The following is a 25852-nucleotide window of genomic DNA, read 5'->3' on the forward strand; positions in this document are numbered from 1 at the left end:
CAGATGGCTCAGTTGGTAGTTGAAAGATTAGACCTAGATTAGACCTTTTGCTATCACTTGGGAGTGGAAACCCTCGTGGGCAATAGTGGGGAAGGTGGTTTAAATACAAGGCAAAAACTTATTATTTTGTCTGTAATACAAGAAAACAAAAATAAAAAATAAAAAAATTAGAAGCCCATAGTATTCGTCACTGCACTGAGTTACTTCCGGCAATATCTTTACAAAGTTTTTGCAGAAAACAGTGAGTTTTTATCACTTAAATTGAAAAATCAGAAGAAAATATTGTTATAACTCGAGAGTTATAACTAAAGCAAGTTCTAAATAAAAGCATTGAATTTCTTCAAACATATGCCCAAAAGATTGACTACCTTCCCAATAGCCATAAAATTAAATGGCTACAATGGTTAGAATATTAAGGACAAACGTCTTGACATCCCGCTTCAACACTGCATCAAAACTTCAAACGCACAAATCTCAAGAAGCAAGCGTTACACAACAAAGCAGTTCATTATTCTGTTCTTGCTCACTTGTAATAAGCTTAAAATAAGAAGATCAGGTGTGCTGGTTTTGTTTACGAAGGGATATGTGCCCTCGAAATCGTGAGTAGGTGCCAAAGTCGGCCATTGTGGCGGCCATGTTGGGATTCCAACAAGTCTGTCCTTAAATGCGTTTCGCAGTTCGCAGTTCTAATTAAGATGGTTGTAATTTTACATTTTTCAAATCAAATCGGCAAAATGATTTTCTGGTGAAAATAAAGTAAATTGTTTCAAATGTGCAATCTATTTGATATAAAATTTTATTTTCATCCCGATTTTTGTGAAAAATACTGTTATAAATATGAAAAATACTTCAAGTAACTCATGAGACAGACGATGGGACATCAGAACATGTAATTGGTCAACGTCAAGAGATTAAAAATAATGTTTGAAATAAAAAAAAACTTTCGCACACCTTTTATTTTGTTGATTTAAATCCGAAATACTTCAATTGCTTCCCAGTTGCAAGTCAAACTCGTGGGTTACCGAAAAAGCTGTCAGCGAATCAAAGCTTCTCCTGATATTTTCCGATACTGAGTCCGTAGTTGAAAAGTCAAACAACAAATATAAATACAAATTCAGGAAAAAAAATTAAAAAATCTACTCTGTGTTTTGATGCACATATTGAACTTTTTAATATTTACTCTTTCCTATTCCTAGTGCTACATAACTTGAATATTGCCCCGAAAAAAACTTCAAACACTTGATTTTAAAGTAATTTTGTAAGAAATTGCCTGACCATGTGATAGCAAAAAAAAAATGAATTCAAATTCATCAATAAACTATTCTGTTTGCTAAAAACAATGCTCAAAAATGTTGTAAAATAATGTCGGAAATTACGCGATGCAGTAAAAATTACTGCGGGCTTCTAAATTATTATTTTTATTTATTTTACAAGCAAAATAATAAGTTTTTGCCTTGTATTTAACCAACCTTTCCCACTATTGCCCACGAGGGTTTCCACCCCCAAGTGATGGCAAAAATTCTAATCTTTCAACTACCGACTGAGCCATCTGCGCCATTTTGCGCCGGAAATAGTTACTTAAGGTGAAAGTACACCCTAAAATATGACAAATATGCCTTTTTTGTTTTAAGACCTAATGACTTTACATCTTTACAGAAATGTGTATTTTGACGTCCTGAACAAGTTTGTAGAAGGTCACAAAACTGTAGGATTGCATCTGTTGAAGCCATACTGATAAAACTAGTTTTAGAGGTGCTTCGCACAAAACGATCCATATATCAAAAACCGTAAGAGGTGGAGCTTTGACATGTTCTACAAAAGTTTTTCTCTTATTATGGGCTACAACTTTGCCAAAGACGTCAAACCTCTAAAAAAAAATTTTGAAAAAATAATTTTTTATCTCACTTCTAGGGGGATTAATCATTAAAAATATTTTATCAAAAGATGCCTTTTAACATGCAGAAAAACTTTGTAGAACACGACAAACCTCTAAAACCAACCTAAAAAAAGTTATTCAATTTTGATCGCAAAATCATCGGCTGAATTTCAGAAGGCTGAATGCACAAAAGGCTGAATACGAAAAGCTGAAATTAAGTAACTGTAACATAAGGCTGAAATAACAAAAGGCTGGAAATACGAAAATGTAAATACAAGTTGTTGGATTTTCTTGGAGTTACGCTCCAACTGAGATAAAGCCTGCTTCTCTGCTCATCGTGTAAGGGGCACAAAGATGCTCTATGTCAAAGGGAGTCAAGAAACATTTCATAATGAAAAGTTCTTGGCCCGAACACGACACCCTCAACATGAGCCTTAGTTTGGGAACTGAGCTTAGTGAAGAGGCTAATGATGCATACCAACGAACACAGAAAGGAACTGATACTATTTATATCGTTAATTTTTCCTTCTTTAAACATGAGCTATTCTTTCTAGTCATGTTGTTTCGGGGATTGTTGTCGTTACGGATACTAACGATTTCATACAAGATTTTCCCTGAAATGTATGCTATTCGTGAACTTCTGTTAACGACCAAAATTTTTGAAGCACAATTTAGCGCTGATTTCGAAACCGACTTTAAGTAGAACAGTAGGGGTCTCCAGTTAGCCTAGTGGTTAAGGCTATGGATCGCCAACCCGGAGACGGCGAGTTCGATTCCCGTTCCAGTCGGGAAAATTTTCTCGACTCCCTGGGCACAGTGTATCATTGTACTTGCCTCACAATATACAAATTCATGCAATGGCAGGCAAAGGAAGCCATTCAATTAATAACTGTGGAAGTGCTCAAAGAACACTAAGTTGAAGCGAGGCAGGCCAAGCCCCAGTGGGGACGTAGAGCCTCAAAGAAGAAGGAGAAGTTTTTGAATTTTAGCTCAATATCGAGTTTTATAACTTTTCAAAATATGTAATTTACTAAAATTCAAATATATTGCATTTTGATCGACCAATTTAAAAACTTTTTCCATAAATAAAAAGCTGAATACAATACCATTCGATCATCTGAATACAGGTTTTGCGTCAGATTGATGAAATTCAAGATATGGGCGAGTTTTTGGGAAGATATCCTTGAATTTTAGCAAAAATCCCAAAATTTTCATAGAGTTCATCAAAAATTCTCAAACAGACAAAATAATCGGGACAGGCAAAATTTTCACTTTTCAAAAAATGTTCAAGAAGCTGTAACTTTTTGAAAACTGCATCAATTACGCCGTAAGTTGATAGACTAGTTGTGTATCAGTGGTCCAAATTTGGAAAAGATGGAGCTGTTCTGCAAGAGGTTATAAAGATTCTAGAAAAAGGAATAATTATCTGATATATAACATTGAGCTGTCATATCTCCGACCATTAACCGAATGCGATGAAATTTTGTACATGTATGACTTAAATAATGAGATATAAAAACTTTTGACTTAACTTAAAATTCTTAACATGTTAAATTATTTTTCTGATATAACACAAAATTATCCAAAACTTCAGCATTCAAATTCAAGGATCTAATTATGCATCATGTAAATTTCCCCTAATTCACTTGAATTTTAATATGTGTTGAAGAAAGGGACAACATAGCCGGCAATAAATTGAAAAAAATGAAGGGATGCATATTAAAAATAGACCAGTAGTTATTAAAAAATCATAAAATATATTACCTTTTACAAAGCTCATATATGCCGCACAGACATAATGAGGACCACAGATACACAACTAGTTAATCAACTTACAGTGAAAATTTGTTAATATTTGATGTATTTTTCGAAAACTTACAACCACTGGAACATTTTTTGAAAAGTGAAAATTTTGCCTGCCCCGATCGTTTTGTCTGTCCCCTGTGTGTGTATCATTGATACACATTTGTACTCGATTGGTTAATCTTTCGCGAAGCTAGTATCGTTTTCTTAAAACACTATTTTTTAGATAACTAATTTTTAAATGTATTATTTTCTCACAACGAATTAAGTCATACCGGTTCGACGTTTTCACCCATATAGAGGAAAATAAGTTCAAATTCAAGCCGGCTTCATTGACGGCCGGTCGACAACGGACCAGATCTTTACCGTACGGCAAATCCTCCAGAAATGCCGTGAATACCAGGTCCCAACGCATCACCTGTTCATCGACTTCAAAGCGGCATACGACAGTATCGACCGCGCAGAGCTATGGAGAATCATGGACGAAAACGGCTTTCCTGGGAAGCTGACTACCCTAATAGCACAGACAAACAGACGTAACACTTCGAACATTTTTCGAATCAAATCATAGTCACGGAAACATGTTCGCCCAATGCTAAAAGGACTGAGTTTGGCCGACCATCAACTAGATGGCGGTAGTGGGCAAACGTCAAACTCGAGCAAAAACGATGCGAGCGCCACGGGTGGTCAGTTGGCCAACTATCGAATTTTCAAATAGATCGTTAAATCGGTGTACGATGCAAAATATCAGAGTGTTACGTCTGTTTGTCTGTGCTAATAGAAAAATATGATACAACGTGCTTAACAACCCTTTCGGGCTATCATCTTGATCATACAGTGAATGATACAATCATTCACTCTATCAGCAGTGTATCATACAATTTTATTAGGGTAGACTGATTAAAGCAACGATGGACGGTGTGCAAAACTGCGTAAGGGTTTCGGGTGAACTATCCAGTTCATTCGTATCTCGCCGGGGACTGCGACAAGGTGACGGACTCTCATGTCTACTCTTCAACATCGCGCTGGAAGGTGTGATGCGACGAGCCGGGCTCAACAGCCGGGGAACGATTTTCACAAAATCCGGTCAATTTGTGTGCTTTGCGGACGACATGGACATTATCGCTAGAACATTTGGAACGGTGGCAGAACTGTACACCCGCCTGAAACGCGAAGCGGCAAAGGTCGGACTGGTGGTGAATGCCTCAAAAACAAAGTACATGCTGGTAGGCGGAACCGAAAACGACCGGATCCGTCTGGGTAGTAATGTTACGATAGACGGGGATACTTTCGAGGTGGTGGAGGAATTCGTCTACCTCGGATCCTTACTGACGGCTGACAACAACGTGAGCCGTGAAATTCGGAGGCGCATCATCAGCGGAAGTCGGGCCTACTACGGGCTCCAGAAGAAACTGCGGTCGAAAAAGATTAACCCACGCACCAAATGCACCATGTACAAAACGCTAATAAGACCGGTGATCCTCTACGGGCACGAGACATGGACCATGCTCGAGGAGGACCTACAAGCACTCGGAGTTTTCGAGCGACGCGTGCTAAGAACGATCTTCGGCGGTGTGCAGGAGAACGGCGTGTGGCGGAGAAGGATGAACCACGAGCTTGCTGCACTTTACGGCGAACCCAGCATCCAGAAGGTGGCCAAAGCCGGAAGGATACGGTGGGCAGGGCATGTTGCAAGAATGCCGGACAACAACCCTGCAAAGCTGGTGTTTGCAACTGATCCGGTTGGCACAAGAAGGCGTGGAGCGCAGAGAGCACGATGGGCGGACCAGGTGGAGCGTGACTTGGCGAGCATCGGGCGCGACCGAGGATGGAGAGCGGCAGCCACGAACCGTGTACAGTGACGATTCGTTCATTGAGAGCTCGTTAGATGGGCTGTCTCGATGGTTGAATGTTCACTGGTTGGGGCAAAACCCAACTAAAAAGCATTGTCAATGTCAAAATAGATGTCAAAACGAGTTTGACGTCTAACCGCCGTCGCATCACAGCTCCTGTATACAGAACGTTTACGCAAGTATGTGAGTGTTCCGTGACGTATTTCTCGTCACTTGCGTGTGTCTAGAGCATTTTGATCAGTTGTCAGTTGCCCCAACGAACGAACACTATTCGCTAATCGGGGCGCAGTCGTGACCCAACCAGTGAATCCGGACTGTATTATGGAGAAATATTGTTGATTCAGTTTTATCTTGAATTTGATGTAATACTAAATAAATGAATGAATGAAGTCAAATTCACAATACCAAATGCGTTCTACTTTTTATCCAGGCACCAGTGCTGAAAATTTCATTTCGTCATATCTAAATTCAACCACCTACAGCTCATTTTAGAAGCTGAACCTGAGAATATGGTATATGAAAAACTTGTGTGGCTAAACCAGATCTGCAAGAAAGTCACGGAAAAACCACTACTTTTCGAATATTTGATGTAAATGTCACGGACTACCTTTCACGGTGAATATCATTTGGCATTTTTCAAAGGTAGTCCGTGACATTTACATCAAATATTCGAAAAGTAGTGGTTTTTCCGTGACTTTCTTGCAGATCTGGTTTAGCCGCACAAGTTTTTCATATACCATATTCTCAGGTTCAGCTTCTAAAATGAGCTGCAGGTGATTGAATTTATATATAACGAAATGAATTTTTCAGCACTGCCAGGGCCCATATAGCCGAGGCGGTAAACGCACGGGTATTCAGCATGACCATGCTGAGGGTGACGGGTTCGATTCCCGGTCGGTCCAGGATCTTTTCGTAAAGGAAATTTCCTTGACTTCCTTGGGCATAGAGTATCTTCGTGCCTGCCACACGATATACGCATGCAAAATGGTCATTGGCAGAGGAAGCTCTCAGTTAATAACTGTGGAAGTGCTCATAGAACACTAAGCTGAGAAGCAGGCTTTGTCCCAATGAGGACGTTACGCCAAGAAGAAGAAGAAGAAGAAGGCACTAATAGGTCTTACTAAAGTTATTTCGAGATAGGAAGTAGAAAATCTTTAGATATCAAAACCGAGGTCAAAACTAAAATGCAATGATGTGAAAAATTTATTTTTTTTCGAGAAAAATCGAAAAAGTGCCAAATTATCACATTTGTTTTTAACGTTCAAAAAGTGCATATCCTTCAAAGACTTTTGAAGCATAATTAATTATATTATTGATAAGCGTTCAAAGTTTCATTCGATTCGGCTCATTGGTTACGTAGCTATGGCATTTCAATAAATAGTGTTTTACGAGAACAGTTCTACACACTTAAAACTGATTCTCGAGCTCGACAGAAAAAAATGCTGATTTCTAACGGCAACTCAAGATTTTGCTGATATCTCAGCAAACAAAACGTTTTTGCCGAGGTTTCCCAAAATAATTTACCGAACTATCAGCAATTTATTTGAAAACTATGAAAACTGACAGCATTTTTTGCTGAGTACATCGGTAAACACAGATTTTGCCGAAATCAGCAAACAAGATTACCGAGATCTCAGTATTCATATGCCATCCTTTGTCGAAATACAAACGTCACTTTAGCAGCCGGCACGTCGCAGCAAAAAAAAACATACAAAATAAATCAGTGCTACAAGGCGTTGAAGAGATCCTAAATTACGAATATTACGCTGAATGCTAAAGAAAAGTAAGTATAAAAAAATTAACCCTTCTGTAAGTATTCAAATTCTAGTTAATTGCATTAAAATTTATATGATTACAGAATGGCGGCCACACAAACTTGACACAACCGCGATCGAGGAGCTGTTCAATTTAACCTGACTGGAAGAGAAAACAACGAGAAAAGTGTGATGCCGAATTTACTAACTTTTCGTTATATTTATTTATATGGATGAATATAAACAAATATGTTCGTAGTAATTCCTATTGTGTTTCTAAGCGAGTGCGAAATTTTTCATTTCATTTTTAACTTTTTCTTCCATTCCAAAACAAAAATATAATGAAATGCCGAGATTCAGCAAATTTATTTGCTGAGATTTCGGCAAAAATATTAAATGCTGTCAATTTTGTGATTGCCGAAATCTCGGCAAACCTTATTTTTGCTGAGATGGTTGCCGAGCACTCGGCGATGCCAATCTCGGCAATCTGTTTGCCGAGATTCGGCGAAAAAAACTTAGTGGGTAGTTTCGCGAAAGATTAAACAATGGAGCACAAATTTGTACCAATGACGCACATGTAACAGGATGACAAACAGTCAAAATTCGAGAATTGTTGATGCACTGTCACATTGGGCAAAATCAAGTCCAAAGGTGAAAAAAATTACAACCCTATTCGAAAGCAAATTTTCTCAAGAATTGGTTGGTGGATGATTCATGTACGGGTAACTACTCTGAAGCGAGTTATAGAACCCGTTTTACCCCAGTTCCCCCTGAAATTTGAGAATTTCTGCTATTTTACGGCATTTGCTATGATTTTAATGATTTTTTCGCTGGGATACCATCGCCCCAAATCCATTGAGTAACGTTACATACATAAATTCATTAAAATGTTGGAATTTTAGGGTATTGTATTGAATGAAAAAAAAATCCAAATACTTAAATGGCCATATAAGTTGACAAATAGGTTGTTTAACAGCCCTAATAAAATTGTATGATACACTGCTGATAGAGTGAATGATTGTATCATTCACTGTATGATCAAGATGATAGCCCGAAAGGGTTGTTAAGCACGTTGTATCATATTTTTCTATTAGGGAGATAATTCCCAAACGAATGATTATTGTACTTACTACATGTCTTCAGCGGGCTGTAAAGCCTGTTCTACCCCAATTCCCCTTAAAGTATAATCAAGTTGTTCCATCGCAATGAATATAATATGTCACTCAGATTATAACATTCTGATTCCAATGAGTATACACGAAAGATGTTAAAAATACGAAGATTGGGGGACAATGGTGCACAATATTCTGCTGCTTATTTCTCGGAATGTTGGTATTAAAGATGAGGAAATCAAGAATAGATTCGTGAAATTATATTAATAATCCATGTCGCACACTTCCATTGTACACCATTCCAGGCATTTCATGATAAAGAGCTGTAGCGTGAATCGGAGAATATCCAAACTGCTGCTTGCCGATAGACTTTAGGCCCTAAAGTTTAGGGGGTTTGTAGTAACAGACTGTAGTAACGAATCTCCAAAATGCATTCGTTATATTTTTGTTAACGAAACAGCCTCAGCTTAAACATCTCTAATAGGTATTTATTTTGTTTTGCTAATAATTTGACTGTTTTATTCCACTTAGCCAAGTATGTATGTCTTTTACTTTTACTTTTACTCGATACTAGATTTTCTGAGCACATCTGATCATAATCGGAGTCACCTTCATCTGGCGTTGCGTTCATTGAAGCAGAATCTTCCCGTTTGTGGCGGTAGTACAGTTTCGTCGTTTTTATAGAGACATACTGCCGTGTGCAGCAAAGTTGTCCCATATTAATTTCGATTAGCATAGAACATGGGACAGCAATGCTGCACACGGCAGCATAGTCCTTAGATTTTGAGTTAGCAGCTCTAAGGCGGTATGCGAATGATGATAGATTTGGGTCAGACCAGGATAATACATCTGACAAATTTTGCTCTGGGGACGATTTCCTTACCAGATGCTCTCGAACAAGCTTATGTTGTTTATGCAGATTTTGCCTGCTTAAAAACAAAGAATACGAACAAAGGCAAAAGAAAAGTTTGGTAATTAATCAAATTCAACTGAACAAATGACAAAACTCTTCAGATTAGATATAAATTCCTCAAGATGTTTATATTAACTGCATTCGGCTTGATAGTTTATTGTATGCACTGTGTACAAAAACTTACTTGATTTGTATCAAATTGAACAAGTTATAGCAGAAAGTGGGCAAAATCGGATACCCTGTCCAAAAGGTCTTGCACCCTACATTGCATATACCCAATTCTTCTTGTGCACGGGTTGTTTATTGTCATAACTCAGTCATTTTTATCCAATTCACATTAAAATTTGTACAGAGGGAGACACGGTTAGTAAAGCTATGTTCATTTAGAATCCGGAATGACAAAATCACGTATATCTTAGGGATAGAATAACAAACATAAAAGGTGAGGCCCTCAAAACAAAGGTTATTTTTTGTACTTTCATGGAAAAATATCATTGAAATTATTTATTTTTATTTTTCACAAATTTTCTCACTTTTTCAGTGTTGACCTCTCTAAAAATCTGCACAATGGTGGTAAATTTTAACAACAACCCCTTCCGCACGTTTGTTCAACAATCAGGTCATCTATGCAGTGTCCTGAGTGACTTAACTAGTCTGACTAGGATTCCGAAGAAAAATTGCCAAACTTTTTTTTATTGCGAAATGAGGGGCAATTGGGTTGTTTAGTGAATAAAATATTGTTATTTTCTATAGCCTAATCGAAAGAGCTCATTTTTCTGAGTATAACGTGATTTTATTGGAACCCAACACCTTTGTTTTGATGGCTAAATTAACAAAACAGTTTTAATTTTCGTGGATAGAATGACAGTTCAATCGATAAAGTGACAGTTCGATCCGAACAAAAAAATTTCCCCATACAAACTTTGAATGAATTTTAAAAATAGTTCCCAAACTCCAAAATTAATGAAATTTTGGATTTCGACTAATTTTTGGGCGGAGAATCCGATTATGAAATAATCCTGATAAAGAACCCAATTCAGTGAATTGAGAAAACGCGAAATTTGAGTGTTTTTTTTTTCGTTGATAAACACTACCCATCTGTGACGATACCACTGAACGTCTCCGGCTGTCATGGCAGCTCATCAAAATACACGGAACTACAAATCAACCCAAATTTAAGTTGTTTTGACGCAATCCCGGTCTTCCGTGGAATAACTCAAATTTGCGTCAAACAGCGAAAGTGGTGAGTGAGTAGTTCTCGTTTGAGAGCGGCAAAAAAATTAACCCACTGGTAAGTTTTTTTCACCCAACGGAGGCCTCAAATGACGCAAATTTGGGTTAACTCAAGAAAACCCAAATTTGGCTTCTTCCACGGAAGAGCAGCGGATGCGTCGGTGCTTCTCTCTTTGTTTTCGACAACATTGCGGTGGGGCGAGGGAGAAAACAACCCAACTTTGAGTTAAAACTAAAAGCAGTTTAGCCAAATTTGAGTTTTTAAAACTTATTCTTTGGGTTTTAATATTTTTCCGTGTAGGTAAAACCTCTACATATCCCTTGTGTGCGTTTTTGAAAAGCAGCACGCGATTCTTGAGGTTGTCATCCTTGTATGAATTGGTTCTCATCATCTTGTTGCGAAAAAACCATGCCCAGAGTTCGAACTTCTTGCCAAATCTTCAAATTCAAAGCAGATTTATCAATTAACCCAAGCTTTTTTCTTCCGAGGACACTTCCTTATGCCATGGTTAACAACATCTGTGCACATAACACATAATGGTTTTGACGATATTAACACAGACAAACAGACGTAACACTCTGATATTTTGCATCGTACACCGATTTAACGATCTATTTGAAAATTCGATAGTTGGCCAACTGACCACCCGTGGCGCTCGCATCGTTTTTGCTCGAGTTTGACGTTTGCCCACTACCGCCATCTAGTTGATGGTCGGCCAAACTCAGTCCTTTTAGCATTGGGCGAACATGTTTCCGTGACTATGATTTGATTCGAAAAATGTTCGAAGTGTTACGTCTGTTTGTCTGTGATATTAACATTTTTCGCGACTGTTGTACCTGCACGCAAAAATTTTCAACGTGTTTGTTCAAGATTTTTTTCCTCTTGTCTTCAATCTGAAATAACTTTTCACTCGATGCGGATGAATGTCGATGAAATTTTCACCATTTAAAGAGGATTAGTGTATGATCAGAGTGCTGCAAAAGAATGATGATTATGTTCATTGAGAGCGCCACTAGAAAATGTGACATGATTCCGGATTCTAAGTGAGCATAGCTTTACTATCCGTGTACCGAAAAATCAAGTCAATATGTTAATACACACATCAATTTTGAGGAAATGCTATCGTTCATTTTGCATTATGTCGAGGGAATTTCCCACAAAAAAATCTCAAAATTCCCGGACCGACCGAAAATGGAACCGATCACCCTCAGCATGGTTTTGCTGAATACTCGCGAGCTTACCACTCCGGCTATATGTGTTCTACCTTGCATCAATCAGTCATTAATGTACTCGTAAGGATATTATCATTCAAACAAGCTATTTGTCAACTTATATGGTCATGGTCATCAGAGCTTTTGGATTTTTTTTTTCATTTAACCCCATTGTACCCTTAATTTCTAAATTTTATAGGAAACAGAAATATTACTGATTAGCTCTTCATCAATATTAACTCATACCATGCATAGCAATTTCAAGTTAAAGTTGTTTTAATTTAAAAACAATAGAAAATAAGTTTATAGGGGAGTTTGGGTAAACTAAGCTCTAAAACTGCCGCCACCTCCCGTCTATGAGGCTATGCGCAAACAAAAGTTAGGATATTTTTGTAGTATATAAGCAATGGCTCATCGTTTGGAAATGTTTGGAATTGGTGGTATTAGGATGAGGACCACTTATATGTGTATGCGTGAAAACTCAAACATTTCCAATACTTTGAGATCAAAATCGCCAAAAATTGTTTCTTTAGAAATAATTCATGCGTATTCGATCATTTAATTAGATATTGTCACGTAAAAAATTATTAATAAAAATAAAAAATGAATTTTTACCTTAAAAATATACCATTGCCTAATTGACTCCACAATACCCTAAAGTTCCAACATTTTCACACAGTGCACTGGCCATACAGTGCACTGTGGGAAAAGTTACAACTTGTTGTACTATTTTGTGACAGAAAAAAGTTGCCTATCCCAAACATTTTGGCCACCCTCTGTGCCTGTATGTTGTTCTTCAAGATTATTTCAGCGATTGTAGTTTCGAGTTACTGCAAGTTATTTATTTATTTATTTATTTATTTATTTCAAGATACTTGTAGCGTAAGAGTTCACTCTTATAAAAATACTACAATCGGTATATTATTGCTACCGGTATATTATACCGATATTGAAGTTAGTATATATTCCCAATATTTCTATTATTTTTTATTGTATTTTATTTTCTGTGATTTTTCTTCTTTTGTTCATTTGCTTTTCTCGAATTACATTGTTATGGTGACTTTTTGCGCATCAGAGAAAATTTTTATTCAATTCATTGTTCATTTTCGCTTCTAATGTCTCACCTTTTTTTCTCATAAAAAAAATCTATCGGCGACTAAACTTTTGTGGAATCATCTTTCTCTTTTGAATTTACTACTTCGTTGACTTGAACTGTTACAGTGACTTTTGGTCTATATGTTGATCCATTTTTTTCTTTGAAACAAATATGAAAAGTTAAAAAACACAAGCTTTTAATCTTTCTTTGGTTTTAATCTCCGTTTACTTTATTTGTTGGTTTTAATTGACTATTCTCGGTGGTGTTGAAAGTAATTAAAATACCATTCGTAAAAGCCACATTCTAGTTGAACTTGAACCAGGGACCGGTTACGACAGATAATGAACTCTCACCGTTTGAAAACATATGTATACCCTATAGGGTAGTTTTCCAATTGTTGCACGGCTAAAAACTCGCCTATTGTTGCACACTCCATGTTATTCTTATGAGGATTCATTCACAAACGCCGAAATTGGCAGTTGACACCCACCCACCCATGCATGTTTTGCCTATGCATACGGGCACTTCCAAATTTTGAGAATAAAAACAATTTGATCTACACTAAATTATTTTACTTATAGTCAAATTGAATTGCAGTTTTTTTGTATGCTGTGATATAAATATTGAAGATTATGTTCGACCATTAGAAAATCAGATTTCCAAAAAAAATATTTTTTTGTTTGAATTCAATTTTTAGGTTCGAAAGTTCATCTTTGAAATTCAATCGCGCTTAAAGTTTCAAATATACACTGAACGGCGGCTTGCGGTGAAAATTACTATTCTGAGGGTCAATTTAAATGCACAACGCCACTAAATTTGTGCAGACTGAGTTTCGTTTTAATTCAACATAATTATGTTTTCAATTTTACCATGGACTCGATTTTCAATTAAAAAAAGTTTCTGTTGGCAACCGGATTCGAACCAAGAATCTTGACATCACCAGGCTCGCACGCTACCACTCAGCTACCGAACCGGTTGATGTGAGAAGAAACAAAACGCACACAAGAAGCGTTGGTGGGTCGATGATCATGTTTTGCCATGGTAAATTTAAAAACATTTTTGTGCTTGCCATTACTGCAAGGCTCCTTTCAGTGTACACTACGCGCTCATAAGGGAGCGAGGCGCAAAACGCTATATCTTTGTTTCTACCAAAGAAACCATACTTTAAGATAAAAAAAATATTTTTTTCCCGACTTTAACATACGTAACACCTTCATAAGGGCATGATATGTGGAAAAATGAAGCTTATTCATGTATCCATTCCCAAATTGCAGAGTTTCAAAGTTATGTCCATACTTTCAAGAACACCCTTTGTAAATGTACAGGGGGTGGCCAAAGTGTTTGGGATAGGCAACTTTTTTCTCTCACAAAAAAGTTCAACATGCTATAACTTTTCATTGAGTGCATCAAAAAATCTCAAATTTTGACTGTTTGTCAACCTATTATATGTGCTTCATTGGTACAAATTTGGGCTCGATTGAATAATGTTTCGCAAAGTTAGAACCGATCGGGTAAAACACTATTTTTTAGACAACTCATTTTTGAGCTGTCATATCTCGGAAACGAGTAAACCGAATTGAATGAAATTTGGAACGTACACTAACAATATGTAAATGCTTCACAAACTATTAAAACACAGGTACTTTTTAAACGTTGAAAAAAAGTTATCATGGATTGACACTTGTTTGGATTTTTCTCGAAAAAATGTATTTTTTTTACATCAAGGTCAATAAATTTTAGTGTTGATATCCAAAGATTTTCTATTTCTATTTAGAATTGAAGGAATTGAAGGATTGAAGGAAGAACACATTTAGTAATTTTTGTGTGGTATTGTAAAATTTGACTTATTTTCCTCTATATGGGTAGAATTAATTCGCCGTGAGAAAATATTACATTTTATAACGTCGTATTAAGCATCAATATATTGTTGATATACGTTAAAAAAATCATTCAATTCGGTTCACTGGTTTCTGAGATATGGCAGTTCAAAAATTAGTTGTCTAAATAATAGTGTTTTACCCGAACGGTTCTTACTTCCCGAAAAATTAATCAATGGAGCCCAGATTTATACCAATGATGCACAAATAATAGGTTGAGTCAAAATTTTAGATTTTTCGATGCACTCTTTGAAAAGTTACAGCATGGGAAGCTGCATGAAATTCCAATCAGTTTGTACCACACGTTTCTAGGATAGTGTAGGAAAGTAGGCGTTGCCTCGAACGGATGTCTACTTAAACCGTTTATTATTATTATTATTATTTTATTTTAAGGACCCTTTAACTGAAATGGAAGTCATTCGGGTCCGGTTAAACAGTTTATAATTTTTTTTTTGCGCGTTCTCATAACGATTTTTTTTTTCGACGATTTCGCTGGTAGTTTGGCCGGGATTATGCCACCCGGTCAGTTTTCCGCGTGTGAAAGTGTAATTCTTCAGCATAGTAAATACCATCCGCGAGTCTCGGTGTGATGCCAGTAACTGATGGCTCGGTTGATTACTTCACTACGTTTTAAATGTACGCGATAATGAAAGCAATCATATTTCGGTCGTTGCTGCACTGTTGGAGAAATGAGAGTACAACTAGGGTATCGCGCTACTTGGGCGGTGGTTTTCTTCGTCTGTTATTTTCGTCTGTTTTCCACTGTAACTCGGTCAATTTTGAACCGATTGACTTGAAATTTTGTACACGGGTAGATACTATACCTATCTCACCGCATTCCAAGAATTGTGTCAATTGGTTCAAGATTGACTGAGTTATAGTGGAAAACAGACGAATATAGAAGCCACCGCCCAAGTAGCGCGATTCCCTATATGTCGGCAGATTATGAAGAACTTGGTGAGCCAGTGCTGAAAAATTCATTTCGTCATATCTAAGTTCAAACACCTACAGCTCATTTTAGAAGCTGAACCTGAGAATATGGTATATGAAAAACTTATGCGGCTAGACCAGTTCTGCAAGAAAGTCACGGAAAAAATGATATATTTCGAATATTTAAGGTAAATGTCACGGACCACCTTCGAAAAATGCAAATGATATTCACGGTGAATATCATTTGGCATTTTTCAAAGGTAGTGACATTTACCTTAAATATTCAAAAAATAGCCGTTTTTCCGTGACTTTCTTGCAGAACTGGTCGAGCCGCACAAGTTTCCCATATATCATATTCTCAGATTCAGCTTCTAAAATAAGCTGCAGGTGATTGAATTTAGGTATGACGAAATGAAATTTTCAGCACTGGGTGAGACCATTCCAATTAAAAATCGTCATTTTATTCCTACATGGGATATTTATCATATCAAATACGTGCCAGAAACGAAAATGCAAATTTTTGATTCAGGAAGTGTTCATGCATTTCAGATATCCAATTGATATCCGGATGCATCAATGCGGGGCTTATTGTATCAGAAAACGACCTGAAGATGCACGTGGAAGTCCAGGCATACTTGAAATGGGTCGTTGGATGTACAGTAGAGCTATCACCTTCCATTTCCAGAACTAAAAATGTTTGCGTCTATGGCGTCAGAAAATAGACGCAGATATGTTTCTTCCAGAAAAGCACTGCCGGTCAGTGGGCGATGGATTGTACACACACACACACACACACACACACACACACACACACACACACACACACACACACACACACACACACACACACACACACACACACACACACACACACACACACACACACACACACACACACACACACACACACACACACACACACACACACACACACACACACACACACACACACACACACACACACACACACACACACACACACACACACACACACACACACACACACACACACACACACACACACACACACACACACACACACACACACACACACACACACACACACACACACACACACACACACACACACACACACACACACACACACACACACACACACACACACACACACACACACACACACACACACACACACACACACACACACACACACACACACACACACACACACACACACACACACACACACACACACACACACACACACACACACACACACACACACACACACACACACACACACACACACACACACACACACACACACACACACACACACACACACACACACACACACACACACACACACACACACACACACACACACACACACACACACACACACACACACACACACACACACACACACACACACACACACACACACACACACACACACACACACACACACACACACACACACACACACACACACACACACACACACACACACACACACACACACACACACACACACACACACACACACACACACACACACACACACACACACACACACACACACACACACACACACACACACACACACACACACACACACACACACACACACACACACACACACACACACACACACACACACACACACACACACACACACACACACACACACACACACACACACACACACACACACACACACACACACACACACACCGGGGCAGCAGGGACAGAAGTCCAGGGGCTTGACGAACCCCCCCCCCCCCCCTCACGGCCTTCTGCGAGTCGGGTGGGAGCTTGGGAACCATTTCCTAAGCAAAAACCATTCACACATCCGTGTGGATTACCACCTTTGGCTCTCCCTTCGGGGAGTGACCGAGCTTCTGGTCTGCAGATAGCTCAAGCGGAGGATGCCTAGGATGTGGTGGGGGTTCAACAGTGGGCTCTGTTGGATCCCCATAAAAAAGCCACACATCTGCAAGCAACTCCGTACAAGCGACCTGGTACCGCTTCCAAAGTGCCTTAGCCCAAACACCCGAAGTGCTAATCGGCACATCAGGATATATGCCAGTAACATCCTGATTATGGCATACTGGTCAACGCAACGGACAACGGACATGTTAAGGAATACGGATCGGATGGCGACGATGGGCTGGTATTCGTGCTATTCTACTCCCCGAGTAAAGAAGGGTGACACCAACTTGAAACGGCGAGTGGGCTAATGGTGCGTCTGCCTCCGTCCCGGTAAAACCTTGGCAGGCCTCCGGATACGTTCATCATCTGTACATCAACTTTGATGCGTACTAGGCTCGGATGTAACATTCCCGACTAACGCTGATCTGGCTCTGGACACGGACCCCATGAAGGAACGTGTTCAACCCTCGCTTGGCCTCCCTGTTTCATAGACAACCAAGAGATCATGAAAGCGACTAGATACAGCGGATGGTGATAGCGGTGCGGAGGGGGGACCCTGAAGAATGGAAGATTATACAACGAACAACGAAGCAGGAGCGGCAAATCCGTTTGCCAGGACTGGGTTGGTGAGGACACCACCGTCGCAAACCCAGCCAGTGCAAGGGCAAGAGAAGGAGCACCAACAGATGCAGCAGCAGCAACAACAGCAGCAGCAGTACAGCGCTTGGTCGAGAGGACCAAAACTACCAAGGGTAGTTGCAGCAAAAAAGCTGATTGATGAGCTGCACGAGTACGTCGATAAAAGAAGTAACGTGCACAAGGACATCAAAGCGTTGGTGATTAAGATCCAGGGGACTCTTGGATCGGCAGTAAAGGAGTGGACCAGTATGGCTCAGAGAGCTGAATCGGCTGAAAAGGAGTTAGCAAACGTGGCGAACCGAACGTCAGAAGCGCGAAGGGTAGAAACCATCACAACTGCGGAGGAAGTCAGTGTCGTGGGAAGTATCCCTCAGAGGATGCAAACTACGCCCTTCTTCACGCCGAAGAGGCCAAGGGCTTCGCCAGGAGATGTTAGACCGGGCGGCTCCAAGAAACATAAGGACGCCCCCGTTACCGGTGCTCACCCACCAGCGGAGAATGTTGTAGCAGCAGGCAGCCATACCTCATGGCAAGTCGTCGGCAAAAGGAAAGGGAAATCGGGTAGTAAAAGCAGGTCCGAAAAACGAAAGTTCATCAGGAGGAGAAACAAAGGCGAAGCTCTTATCGTTAAAGCGAGTGACGACTCGTATGCGGAAGTTCTACGCACCATGCGGACGAATCCGGATCTTAAGGAACTAGGGGAAAACGTGCAGAAAATCAGACGCACCCGTATTGGGGAAATGATCCTCGAATTAAAAAGGGATTTAAAAGCCAACAGCTCGTCCTACAAAGAGCTTACCGAGAAAGCAATGGGCGGCAAGGTCGAAGTCAGAGCCCTGTGCCCGGAAGCAACCCTCCAATGCAAAGACTTGGACGAGGTCACATCGGAGGATGAAGTAGGTTTTGCCATGAAGGAGCAGTGTGAACTAGGAGAAGTCCAGATGTCCATCCGCATAAGAAACGGGCCCTCTGGCACGAAGGTGGCATCGATTAAACTACCGATCGAAGCAGCCAACAAGGCACTAAGAGTTGGCAAGATCAAAGTGGGCTGGTGTGTGTGCCCGCTGAGTATTTCTCAGCAACCGGAAGTGTGCTACAAATGTCAAGAGTACGGCCACCTGGCACGAAATTGCAAAGGGCCGGACAGAAGCAAACTATGTAGAAGGTGCGGAGAGGAAGGCCACAAGGCTCAAGATTGTAGTAAGCCCCCGAAATGCCTAATCTGTGCTAATGCGGAGAACAACAATCACCCGACAGGTGGCCGAAGATGCCCGGCCTTCAAGCAAGTGAGTGGAACTAAGTCCCAGTGGAGGTAATTCAAGTCAACCTCAACCACTGCGATACAGCACAGCTTTTGCTGCGACAAGCCGTTGTAGAACAAAAGTGTGATGTTGCTATTATTTCGGAGCCATACCGAATTCCCCCCGAAGATGGAAACTGGGCAGCAGATAGGGCGAAAACAGTAGCAGTCTGGACATCGGGAAAATATCCCGTTCAAGAAGTGGTGTACTGCGCAGATGAGGGTTTTGTGATTGTGAAAATCAATGGAATCTTTATGTGTAGCTGCTATGCACCCCCAAGATGGACGATAGAGCGGTTTAACCAAATGTTGGACAAAATAACGGAGGAGCTAATCGATCGAAAACCAGTCGTGATTGCCGGCGACTTCAACGCTTGGGCGGTCGAATGGGGCAGCCGTCTCACAACCCCAAGGGGAAGCAGTCTACTAGAGGCTCTGGCTAAGCTAGACATAGACATAGCCAACGTAGGTAGCACCAGTACGTATCGTAGGGAAGGTAGGCAGTCTATCATCGACGTCACCTTTTGTAGCCCTGTGCTGATGAGAGCGATAAACTGGAGAGTGAGTGAGGAATACACCCACAGCGACCATCAAGCCATCCGGTACCATATTGGAGGCAGGCCTCGGCTGGAGACAAGTGGAACACAACTGAATGACCGGAGGTGGAAGACATCTAACTTCAACAAGGACGTGTTTGTGGAGGCGCTAAGGCTGGAAGACAACTCACTGAATCTCAGTGCAGACGAGCTGGTAGCGGTACTATCCCGTGCGTGCGACGCGACAATGCCAAGGGTGGGAAACCCAAGAAACAGTCGACACCCCGTCTATTGGTGGAACACAACGATTGCTGATCTGCGTGCACAGTGCTTACGAGCTAGAAGGAGGATGCAGAGGGCTAGAAATGACGGTGATAGGGAGCAACGAAGGCTACCTTACAGAGCAGCAAGAGCCGCTTTAAACAAGGCGATTAAGCTCAGCAAGAAAGCTTGTCTTGACGAACTCTGCCACAAGGCCAACGTGAATCCTTGGGGCAGCGCATACAAAGTAGCTATGTCGAAGATAAAAGGTCCTGCGGTACCACCCGACAGGTGCCCGGAAAAGATGAAAGTCATCATCGAGGCACTGTTTCCGACGCACGAGCCGATAATCTGGCCGCCCACACCGTACGTCAATCAGGAAAGCTACGTCGAAGAGATCAGGGTAACTAATGAAGAGTTGACCGCGGTAGCGAATGCTTTGCCAACCGAGAGAGCCCCAGGCCCGGACGGAATGCCAAACGTGGCCCTAAAAGCAGCAATCCACGAGAACCCGGATATGTTCAGCAGCACATTACAAAAGTGTATACAGGAGGGCAATTTCCCTGACATCTGGAAACGGCAGAAGTTAGTGCTGCTACCCAAGCCAGGTAAACCTCCCGGAGACCCATCAGCATACCGGCCGATATGCCTGTTGGATACTGTTGGCAAATTGCTGGAAAGAGTGATCCTGAACAGGCTAACGAAGTTCACGGAGTGCGAGACCGGTCTGTCAGAGATGCAGTTTGGATTCCGTAAAGGCAGGTCGACAGTAGAGGCCATCAGAACTGTTGTGGATGCTATGGAGACGGCGCAAAAGCAGCAGCGAAGAGGAAACCGTTACTGCGCGGTGGTCACCCTGGATGTCAAAAATGCCTTCAACAGCGCCAGCTGGGTAGCAATCGCCGATTCGTTACACAGGTTGAGGGTGCCTGAGTATCTGTGCCAGATCCTGCAAAGCTATTTCCAGAATCGCACACTTACCTACGAGACAGACGCCGGGAAGAGGAGTGTGGTTATTACTGCGGGCGTTCCACAGGGATCCATTTTGGGCCCGACCCTCTGGAATACTATGTATGACGAGGTCCTAAACTGGAGCTACCCAGAGGAGTGAAGATTGTTGGCTTCGCGGACGATGTGGTGCTGCTAGTGATCGGTGAGTCACGAGAAGAGGTTGAAGTATTGGCCACGGAGGCGGTAGACATAGTGGAAGAGTGGATGCGCAGGAAGAAGCTATCGCTAGCGCACCACAAGACCGAGCTGGTGATTATCAGTAACCGGAGGACAGTGCAGCACGCACGAATGATGGTTGGCGAATGCATTATCGACTCAAAGCGTGAAGTCAAACACTTGGGAGTTATGCTGGACGATCGACTGAACTTCAACAGTCATGTCGACTATGTCTGCAAGAAAGCCACGGCTGTGATCTCAGCACTATCCCGGATCATGCCCAACAACTCTGCGATTAGCAGCAGCAAGAGGAGGTTACTAGCGAGCGTATCATTGTCCACCGTAAGGTACGCAGCCCCAGTGTGGTCGACCGCATTGAAGACTGGAAGAAATCGCGTCCAACTGAATCGTACGTTCAGACTGATGGCGATGCGCGTGTCAAGTGCGTACAGAACCATTTCGTCAGACGCCGTGTGTGTGATAGCCGGGATGATCCCTATCTGCCTTCTACTGGAAGAAGATAGCGAATGCTACAGGGACCGAGGCACAGGAGGAGCTCGGAAGAGAGCGCGAGCCAGTACACTATCCAAGTGGCAGCAGCAGTGGGATAACGCTGTGAATGGCAGGTGGACCCATCGTCTAATTCCCAACTTGTCGATGTGGATCACCAGAGCACACGGAGAGGTCAACTTTCACATGACTCAGTTTTTGTCCGGTCATGGGTGCTTTAAGCAGTATCTGAACAGATTCGGCCATGCCCGGTCGCCGATATGTCCTGAGTGTCGGGACACGGAAGAAACACCGGAACATGTTATCTTCAGTTGCCCAAGGTTCACGCGCCTGCGAGGAGAAATGGCAGCAATTGTCGGCGCCGACGTAAATGTGGACAATATCGTCGAGCGTATGTGCAGCGAGGAAGAAAAATGGAACGCGGTGAATAGGACTGTAGTTCAGATCATGTCGGCACTACAGCGAAGTTGGCGGGAGGAACAACGAACGGTTTCGGGAGGTATTCCTTCGCCGGAGAACTCTCCGACGGAGTCGGCCGGGGGCTAGCCGAGTATCACGTGTCGTCGTGTCGTACATGTTAGAAATCTGTATTGCGGAGTAGAGAATAGCATGAGGAGTGTTAGTAACCGAAATTAGTCGCTAAATGGCGGCTTAATTAGTACTAACCTAGGTACTAACACATTACTAACTGGAGCCAAATGGCTCGGCATGTGGCATGGTAAATGTGGCTAACACACAAGAAGGTCGCTAAATGTCGAATGTTTAATCGAAATAGAATAACAAATTGCACGGGAGCCAAAAGGCTCAGTACGAAGACTAGAATAATAAATTGGTGATGGTGCACAAGGCACATAACGCCTCCCCTCCGAAGAAATACTGCATGGTGGTACCGGAGGGGAATTTAAGGTGGAGGTGAACTAGGAGAGTGTTTTTAGTGGGTAGGCGCACATTCGAATCCCACACAGCGTCTTTAGAAGATTTTTGGACTCCTAGAATAAAAAAAAAAAAAAAAAAAAAAAAACACACACACACACACACACACACACACACACACACACACACACACACACACACACACACACACACACACACACACATGGGGCAGCAGGGACGGATGTCCTGGGGCCTAACGCACCCCCCTCGCTTGCAAGTCAGCGGCGTAGTTGCCGGCTAAGAATAGGACTACTAACCCCAATTCAAGGTGTCAAGCGACCCGTGCCGAGGAATGAGTGATCGAGGGGGTGAAAAAGATGCTCGATCTTTAACGGAGCCTGTGGGGCACCTGGGCACCCCCCACAGTAAGCTGTCCCTTACCGCGTTAATGCAGAGCTCTGGCGTGGTGGACATTCTTTCTCGTGCGACTCGTGGGAATAAAATATGAGTAAACAAATTTCAAAAACAAGTGTAACAGGTAGTAGTGGTGCGATCAACCCCTTCGCAAGAAGCGGGTTGATGCGGTCTCCAACAAGGAGAAGCGAGGAGTCAGGTGCTGGAAGCTGCTTACGCAGCTCAAGCGTGGGAGCTCCTGTCCACTCCACGGCAAGCCAGCCGGCGGAGGTTATGGACGGAGCATGGTTGCTGAGGGCCATCAGCCAAGTAGCAGGAAAAGGACGGCCCGCATTGGAGGTAGCTGAGCAGCAGCTTGGCAAAATTATCGACTTCGCGACAACTAAGTCGAATATAAGCAAGGACCTGAAAACGGCCTTGCTTCGGCTTAGAGCGTCAGTCGATGAGGCCAAACAGGAGCACGCGGTCGCGTTGCTGGCTGCGGCAGCGGCGGAACCCGCAAAGGAGAAAGCGTCTAAGCTTACGCAAACGGAGGCCTTCTCCTTCGCGGGTAGTCCGAAGAGTGTGGAAGCGAATGCTCGTGACAAACGTGACAAGCATTCGCAGAAGCGGGCGAGGCAGCCGTCAGGTGAGGAGCTGTCTGGCGGTGCCCGCAAGGCCAGGCGCATAATAACCCCGAAATCCGGTGGTAATGCCGGAAAGTCGGACCCCAGCCAGGGTTCCCGGAAAGCTGGGAAGGGTGGGCCTGAAAAGGCCGGCCCGTCCCGGAATGATGGGAACAAGGGGTTGCGACCAATGGTGGGCCCTCAGCAGCCACAGAGCAGGGCGATCCAAGGAGAGGACCCTCCTTGGACAAAGGTAGAGCGGAAGAGGAAGAAGAAGGTGAATCCGCAGGTAGAAGTGCAGGTCGCCAAGCCAAGGCGTAGGAAGGCAGGTGCCAGGTGCGAAAAAGGTGACGCTATCGTCATCAAGACCGAACAGTCGAAATACTCGGACGTCTTGAAGGCGATGAGGTGCGACGCCAAGCTTGAGGGTCTTGGAGCAGACGTACGCAGTATCAGACGTACTCGTACGGGCGAAATGATCCTGGAGCTTAAGCGCGAGAAGGATCACAAGGGCGCCGCCTACAAGAGGCTGGCAGAAGAGGTCCTTGGTGATGGAGTGGAGGTGAGGCGTAAGAGCCCTCTGAGGCGACTCTGAAGGTCAAAGACCTAGACGAGATCACCGAAGCGGAATAGCTCGTCACGGCACTGCGGCAACAGTGCGATGTTCAGGTGGCCGCCACAGCCGTCAGGCTGCGGAAGGGGTCAGCAGGGACACAGATAGCTCTGGTTCAGCTACCTGTGGCGGACGTTAAAAAGTCCGTTAAAGTAGGGCGGATAAAGGTGGGCTGGTGCGTATGTTCTTTGACATTCCACGAGCCACCAGAGGTTTGCTTTAGGTGTCTGGAACCAGGACACAAGTCGTGGGACTGCAAAGGCCCCGACAGGCGCAAACTGTGTAGGCGATGCGGCGCTGAAGGTCATAAGGCCCAAAGCTGCACGAGTCCGCCCATCTGCATGGTCTGTACCGGGAAAACCTCGAAAAACAGACATACGATGGGTGGTCCAGGGTGCCCGGCCTTTAAGAAAGCCGCAGTGAACAACAAATCACAATGCAGGTAACGCAGCTGAACCTGAACCACTGTGATGCGGCTCAGCAACTGCTTTGTCAGGCGGTTTCTGAGTGGGAGACGGATATCGCCATCATTTCGGAACCATACCGAGTACTCGCCGGCAACGGCAACTGGGCCTCGGATGGGACCAGGAAAATGGCGGCGATATGGACGACGGGTAAATACCCCGTGCAGGAGTTGGTGTCTACTACCTATGAGGGCTTCGTGGTCGCCAAAGTAAACGGGGTCTTCTTCCGTAGCTGTTATGCGCCTCCGCGGTGGCCGATCGAGCAGTTCACGCAAATGCTGGACCGCTTAACGACCGTGCTAACAGGGCGAAGGCCGGTGGTAATAGCGGGTGACTTTAATGCCTGGGCTGTGGAATGGGAAGCCGTTTCACGAACCAGCGGGGTCAAATCCTGCTAGAAACACTGGCCATCTTAGATGTCGACTTGGCTAACGTTGACAAGAGTACCTATAGTCGAAATGGAGCGGAGTCAATTATTGACGTGACCTTTTGTAGTCCTGGCCTAACAAGTAGTCCGAACTGGAGAGTAGATGATGGCTACACTCACAGCGACCACCTGGCGGTTCGCTATAGTATCGACTACAACAACAGCAGACAGCGGATAGAAGAAGAGGCGGCTAGGCGTAGGTGGAAGACATCATACTTCGACGAAGAGGTATTTAGGGAAGCGCTCCGCCGTGAGCGAAACTTAATCGGTTTAGACGGCGACGAGCTGGTAGCGGTGCTCTCACGTGCGTGTGATGCGACCATGCCTAGGAGAGTCCACCCTAGAAATAGGAGGCCACCGGCTTACTGGTGGACCGACGCGATTGCGGACCTGCGCCGCGCCTGCCTGGCGGATGCAGCGAGCACGATCAGAGGAAGAGCGAAACAAACGGCGGGTGGTGTTCGCCGCTGCAAAAGCCGCGCTCAAGG

At 42.9% G+C, this 25852-nt stretch overlaps 1 protein-coding gene and 1 long non-coding RNA gene across 9 annotated transcripts in view; one reads left to right on the forward strand and one right to left on the reverse strand.

The window, feature by feature from the left end:
• The window catches only part of LOC109407033 (plasma membrane ascorbate-dependent reductase CYBRD1), a 188007-nt gene that overhangs the window by 25810 nt on the left and 136345 nt on the right, over nucleotides 1–25852 (reverse strand). The window lies entirely within an intron of this gene.
• Nucleotides 6166–7548, forward strand: LOC134288130 (uncharacterized). The gene is made up of 2 exons (XR_009997763.1): nucleotides 6166–7315; nucleotides 7391–7548. It is a non-coding gene; the product is annotated as an uncharacterized LOC134288130 (long non-coding RNA).

Source organism: Aedes albopictus, chromosome 2 (genome assembly GCF_035046485.1).
Source record: "Aedes albopictus strain Foshan chromosome 2, AalbF5, whole genome shotgun sequence".
Taxonomy (NCBI): Eukaryota; Metazoa; Arthropoda; class Insecta; order Diptera; family Culicidae; genus Aedes; species Aedes albopictus.